We start from the raw sequence: 7,169 nt of genomic DNA, 5'->3' as shown, positions 1-7,169 counted from the left end.
CAGATGCCTATGGTTCAAACATTCAATTCAAGTCCATCGGCGAGCTTACTGCCGATGCAGCAGAAAGCCCCTGCTATGAGTCAAACTGGGGTTCAGTTCATGCCTCAAACCAGTTATAATTATCCAACAATATCAGCAAATTACCAGCCATCGGTAAGTTTTGTACCGATGAATTCTAATAATGATTGGTCAGGACAGTTACCTGTTCAACATACAGTTCAGCGAAATCAGCAGGTTGCAGGGATTCAACAAGGTCATATGCAAGCTGGTTTCCAGAATCAAGCATCGGCAGCCCAGCCGATGAATCCTTTCCAATAGGCTAATGGGCCACAAGTAACGGCAAATATGCCGATTGCTGGAGATCGTGGGCCACAAAGATATGTGGAGGGATGTCAGCAGGCACCTCCTGTAGAAATTCAACCAGTTCGTCAGCAGGAGGCTGATGCTTTTTGGGCCGATAAGATAGCAGAAATTATGAAGGATCAGTTTGGGATAAAGCCCAAGGTCAATACTTATTCTTATCGGACTCCATACCCTCCTGCATACGATTTAATTCCTCTCCCAAATCGGTATAAGGTACCGGATTTCACTAAATTCTCTGGGCAAGATGATACATCAACAATGGAACATGTCAATCGCTTCATTATTCAATGTGGAGAGGCAGCTAACAGAGATGAATTAAGAGTTCGATTATTTTCATCATCTTTGTCTGTATCAGCATTTACATGGTTCATTTCATTACCACCAAATTCTATTATTACTTGGGTTGATCTAGAAAAACAATTCCATAAGTATTTCTTTGCTGGAATCCATGAAAAGAAGCTTACCGATTTAGTAAAATTGAGACAGCGTAATGATGAATCGGTAGAGAGCTTTGTACAAAGGCTACGAGATGTAAAAAATAAGTGCTACAGCCTGGTGCTGGATGATCGGCAGCTTGCCGATCTGGCTTTCCAAGGGTTATTGCCACATCTTAAAGACAGATATGCTTCTTAGGAGTTTGAAAGCCTCAGTCATCTTGTGCAAAGGATCTCTGATCAAGATACTAGGGTTTTTGAACCTAAAAAGAACTGGAGTAAAAAGGTATCATTTGTTGAAGAAGTAGGAGATTCTGACTCTGATGAAGAACCAGTTATCGGCTTAGCTGAGTGGGTTAAGAACAAAAAGCCGATATCATGTCCCTTTGATCAAAAAGAGCCAGAAAAGTTTACCTTTGATATCACCAAGGCCGATAAAATATTTGATCTTCTGCTTCAAGAGGGCCAAATTAAGCTGTCACCTAATCATGTGATCCCATCGGCAGAAGAGTTGAAGAAGATTTTGTACTGCAAATGGCACAATGCAACTTCACACAGTACAAATGAGTGCAAGGTATTCAGGCAACAGTTACAATCGGCTATTGAATCTGGGAGAATTAAGTTTGGTACTTCCAAGGCCCAGAAGCCGATGAAAATTGATCAACACCCTTTTCCAGCAAATATGTTGGATGCCAAAGGAAAGACCAAGGTATTGACGTCAGAGGCTGCTGAGAAAAACGCGTCAGTGGACCCCCAACATCGGATAACTACCGATGATGCAAAGAGTAAGGGTTTGCTAGGAGAAAGCAGTAGTTCCAAAAATCCTCCTCGACCTGGCATTGTGATTACTCATCGAAGGCAGCAGGAGGGTTGGCGTCAATGTAATGACCGATATCGACAACAGCAAGAAGTGAGACGTCAGGAAGAATGGAATCGACATAAAGATCATTGGAGATGTCCGTTTTTCATCCATTGCTGGGAAGAAGGTATTAAATTGCCAACTGTTGAAAATTGCCCTGAGTGTAATGGTTATTACGGAGTCAATCGCTCAGAAAGGAGGTTTCAACTTGGTAATCAGGGTTTGTCTATCAATGAGCCGATCAGAGGCAGAGCATCAGTGCATGATCGGCTGGGGGGCAGACTTAGTGTACATAAGAGGCTTGGTAAACGCGCTGGATATTTTCCAAGGAATCAAGAGGAGCTTGAGGAGATGGCAAACGCAAGAGTTCCCGATGAGGAAATATTCTACAGGGACCCTAATATACGTCGTGTAGAACCAACTAGGACTTGTTATCAGCCGGTTTGGAAAACCAAGTTTCCTCGTTGGTGCCCAGAGGGTCTGACAAAGACGCAGAGAAGGAGGATGCAACGTGAGCGTCAGGAGGATTTATACCAAGAGGAAAATTCCTCCAATGAAAAGCCTAGTCATCAGTAGTGGCAGGTAAAACACAAAAATAAGGGTCCATCGGCAGATGTTAATATGGTATTCATGTTGCCGTTGGAGTTTTTGGCACTATCTGATAATGAGGAAGAAGTTGTTCTCTCTGATCAAGTAGCTCAGTTAACACTAGATCCAATGATGGCTGTTTTTGAGAAACCTACCGATGACGAGAGACAGCATCTTAAGGCTTTATTTGTGAAGGGCAGAGTTGATGGGCAGCCTGTGTCTAAGGTACTTATTGATGGAGGGGCTGCGATTAATATTATGCCTTACGTGATGTATCGGAAACTTGGTAAGGGAGATCAAGACTTGACCAAAACCGATATGATGTTGAAAGATTTTGAAGGCAATGTGTCACCGGCTAAAGGGGCAGTGTGCGTTGAATTGACCATCGGCAGCAAAACCTTGCCAACGACGTTCTTTGTTATCAACGGCAAGGGTGCATATAATCTGCTTCTAGGGAGGGATTGGATTCATGCTAATTGTTGTGTTCCTTCTACAATGCATCAATGCCTCGTACAGTGGATTGGGGATAAGATTGAGGTCGTCCCTGGTGATTCTTCTTATATCATCGCATCGGCAGAATCAGATACTTATGAGCGAACTAAATGCATATCAGGAGAAGCTTGGGAAAAAGAGTTCCTTAGAGTTGCTGATTATGAAATTCCACCGATCCAAGCAGTCGGTTCTGAAGAGGAGTTTTAATGGATAGGTTTGCCGATGATGGAAAATTAGGTCAAGGGTTCACATCGGCAGATGATTTAGTAGAAGTAGATATCGGTGATGGTGATAGGTCAAGACCTACTTTTATTAGTGCTAAGTTAGATTCCAAGTGTAAGCAGCGAATAACAGATTTGTTAAAAGAGTATAAAGATTGTTTTGCTTGGGATTATACTGAGATGCCTGGATTAAACCGATCGATAGTTGAACATCGGTTACCTATCAAATCTGGATTTCGGCCACATCAGCAGCCAGCGCGCCGATGCAACCCTAATGTACTTCCTGACATTAAGGCCGAAATAACTAAATTAATTGAAGCAAAGTTTATTCGGCAATGTCGATACGCAGAGTGGATCTCTAATGTGGTTCCTGTTTATAAGAAAAATGGAAAACTTCGTGTCTGTATTGATTTCAGGAATCTCAACAAAGCCACACCGATGGATGGCTATCCAATGCCGATTGCTGATTTGTTGATTGATGCTGCGGCTGGACATCAAATTATCAGCTTCATGGATGGTAATGCAGGTTACAATCAAATATTCATGGCTGAGGAAGATATTCCCAAGACTGCTTTCAGATGTCCAGGTCATGTGGGGTTGTTCGAGTGGATAGTCATGACGTTTGGTTTGAAAAATGCCGGTGCTACTTATCAAAGGGCTATGAACTTTATTTTTCATGAGTACATCGGCACATTAGTGGAGATCTACATTGATGATGTAGTGATTAAGTCTGGAGATATCACAGCACATTTAGCCGATCTGCGAAAGATACTGGAGTGCACAAGGAAGCATGGATTGAAGATGAATCCTAATAAATGTGCATTCGGTGTATCGGCAGGACAATTCTTGGGTTTTATGGTGCATCAGCGGGGCATTGAAATCAGTAGGAAGTCTATTGATGCAATTAACAAGGTGATTGCTCCTGCCAATAAGACTGAATTGCAATCTTTGATCGGTAAGATTAATTTCATTAGAAGATTCATATCTAATCTGTCGGGTAAGATCAAGGCTTTCAGCCCACTACTTAAATTGAAAGCTGATCAGGAATTTGTATGGGGAGTTGAACAGCAATTAGCCCTTGATGAAATTAAGAAATATTTATCAAATCCTCCAGTGCTAGTTCCACCTCAACATGGGAAGCCTTTCAGGTTATATTTGTCAGCTGATGATACAGTTATCGGTTCAGCTCTTATTCAAGAATTTGAAGGGAAAGAACGTGTTATTTATTATTTGAGCAGAAGATTAGTGGATGCTGAGACGAGGTATTCGGCCATCGAGAAATTGTGTCTGTGTTTATACTTTTCTTGTGTCAAATTAAGGCATTATTTGTTATCTGCTGAATGTACGGTCATATGCAAAGACGATGTGGTCAAGTATATGCTGTCGATGCCGATATTAAGTGGTAGAATCGGCAAATGGATTTTAGCATTATCAGAATTTGAACTACGCTACAAATCAACTAAGGCAGTTAAAGGGCAAGTGATGGCTGATTTTGTCACTCAGCATTGTAATACAGTGGACTCTCTGGGGATTGCTCCCTGGACACTTTTCTTCGATGGGTCCACATGTGGTGAAGGAGCAGGTATCGGCGTTGTGTTAATTTCACCTCAAGGAAGGAAGTATGAGTTTTCATTGCCGATTGTTGCTACAGCGACAAACAATCAAGCTGAATACCAAGCCTTGATAAAAGGGTTAGAATTGCTGAAGGAGATACGTGCCGATGTTGTTGAAATCTTTGGTGATTCTATGCTAGTTATAAATCAATTGGCTGGAATTTATGAATGCCGAAGTGAAGCTTTGATTTCGTATTATGAAAGATGTTTGCAATTGTTGAAAGGATTTAGAGATTTTCGTCTTGAACATATCTCTCGATTGCATAATGAGGAAGCTAATCGACTAGCTCAGCATGCTTCAGGGTATCAGCCTATTCAGGAAGTGCTAACATCGGCAGTTGATACCGATGACTGGAGGAAAGAGATTGTCGATTATTTAAAGGATCCATATAGAAAGGTTGAGAGACGTATAAGGTTCCAAGCTACCAAATATGTGCTCCTCGATGATGAATTATATTATCGAACTATAGATGGAGTTTTACTTAGATGTGTTAGCAATGATGAATCGAAAAGCTTGATGGGTGAAATTCATGAAGGAGTATGTGGGGCACATCAATCGGCTTTCAAGATGAAATGGATGATCAGAAGGAATGGGTACTATTGGCCGACTATTCTTGAAGATTGTTTTAAATATTTTAAGGGATGCCAGGGGTGTCAAAAGTTTGGTAATATTCAAAGAGCGCCTGCATCGGCTATGAATCCTATAATCAAACCATGGCCGTTCCGGGGATGGGCTATTGATCTCATTGGTCAGATTTATCCGCCATCGAGTAAAGGACATAAATTTATTCTGGTTGCTACCGATTATTTCACAAAGTGGGTTGAGGCAATTCCTTTAAAAAAGGTGACATCGGTCAATATGATTGATTTTGTGAAAGAGCATATTGTTTACCGATTTGGTATTCCTCAGACTATCACTACCGATCAGGGCACTATGTTTACATCAGGAGAATTTGATGAGTTTGCTGTAGGTATGGGAATTAAAATTTTAAATTCTTCTCCATATTATGCTCAAGCTAATGGTCAAGCTGAGGCTTCTAACAAAGGGATCATTAAACTCATTAAGCGCAAAATTGAAGAAAATCCTAGGAGGTGGCATACAGTATTAAATGAAGCCTTGTGGTCATATCGGATGTCATGTCATGGTGCAACCAAAGTAACGCCTTATCAGTTAGTATATGGACACGATGCAGTATTGCCTTGGGAAATTAAGGTTGGCTCTAGACGAATACGTTCTCAAAATCAGCTGACAGCCGATGATTATAATACTCTTATGAAGGATGAGTTGGAAGATGTGGCGGGTCATCGGTTAAGGGCTTTAGTTAGTATCGAAGAAAATAAGAAAAGAGTAGCTAGATGGTATGACAAGAAGGTGAAAGTAAAAGAGTTTGCCGATGGAGATCTGGTCTGGAAATTGATTTTACCGATTGGGACTAAAAGTTCAAAGTTTGGAAAGTGGTCTCCTAATTGGGAAGGTCCATATCGGATAAATCAGTCTGTTCCTGGTAATGCATATATTTTAGAAACCCTCGAAGGGATTGTGTTTCCCAGAGCGTTAAATGGAAAATATTTAAAGAAATATTACCCTAGTATCTGGATAGATGCATAAAAGTATAAGTGCCGATAACAGTACTATCGGCTAGAATTATGCAAGGATGTCAATGTCTCATAAAGTGCCGATACAATAAATAAGATTACACGTTCAACAAGGATTGGATAGCTAATATCGCACGCAGGCGAATCTGGTCGGCTTCCTCCATTTCTTTGATATCGTCATCGGCAGCACCCTCCACAGGCTTGAGTTTTTTCTTCATGGCTAAAGCTTTGCGAGCTTGGATATCTCTTTCTTGCTGAAGGGCTTTGACGGCATTGGGTAGCTGGCTTTCTTCTTGTTGAGCATGAGTTAAGGCTGCATCGATTTCTTTCAATTCAGCCAATAGAGCTATCTTCCTTGCTGATAGATCCAAGATTTTCTGCTTAAGTGCAGCACCCGAAGTCTGCAAGTTGACGATGCCCTTGTGCTTTTCATCAGCGATTTGTTTCAGTTGTAGCATCTCTTCTTTGAGTTGAGCTTGAGCTGCTCTATCGGCAATGCGCTGAGCAGCCCGTTGATATTGCAGTTGGCGGCTTTCTAAGTGAGCTGCTGGGAAGAGTACTTCTTCAACATCGGCAGGGACCTGGCCACGAATTGTTTTGAAAATTGCCTTTGCGGGGTCCGAGTCATCTACCAGTTGGGCGGTACCTTGCTGTAGCAAGTTCAGGAGGGTTTCCAACTTGGATTTAGTCTCTGCCGATATTGTTCCCAGTGTAAGGGAAGAACTTGTCTCCTCTCCATCGTCGTCAGAAATGTCAATGGCAAAGGAAAATAGGCTGTTCGGGGAATCTTGTTCCTGAGAGAGAGAAAAGGAGATCAGTTAGGGGTAAGTATGAGTATTGTAAAATCAGCTAGGTTGATCGGTTTACCTGTTTCAAGGCAATTTCCTGTGCTTGACTGGAGGAAGCAACCTGGAGTATGTCGTGTGGGGGATCGGCTGAGCTTGCCGATGGAATATCCTCTGTGACTTCATCGGTGGTGGGCTCTTGAGGTATGATGACCGAT

General features: G+C 41.8%; 1 pseudogene; it reads right to left on the bottom strand.

The window, feature by feature from the left end:
* Positions 1–6,825: 6,825 nt before the first annotated feature.
* The window catches only part of LOC136548651 (metal transporter Nramp1-like), a 5,680-nt pseudogene continuing 5,336 nt past the window's right edge, over positions 6,826–7,169 (bottom strand).

The sequence above is a fragment of the Miscanthus floridulus genome, chromosome 4, assembly GCF_019320115.1.
Source record: "Miscanthus floridulus cultivar M001 chromosome 4, ASM1932011v1, whole genome shotgun sequence".
NCBI lineage: Eukaryota > Viridiplantae > Streptophyta > Magnoliopsida > Poales > Poaceae > Miscanthus > Miscanthus floridulus.
The sequence above is the reverse complement of the archived record's forward strand: the minus strand, read 5'-3'. Positions and strand labels throughout refer to the sequence as shown.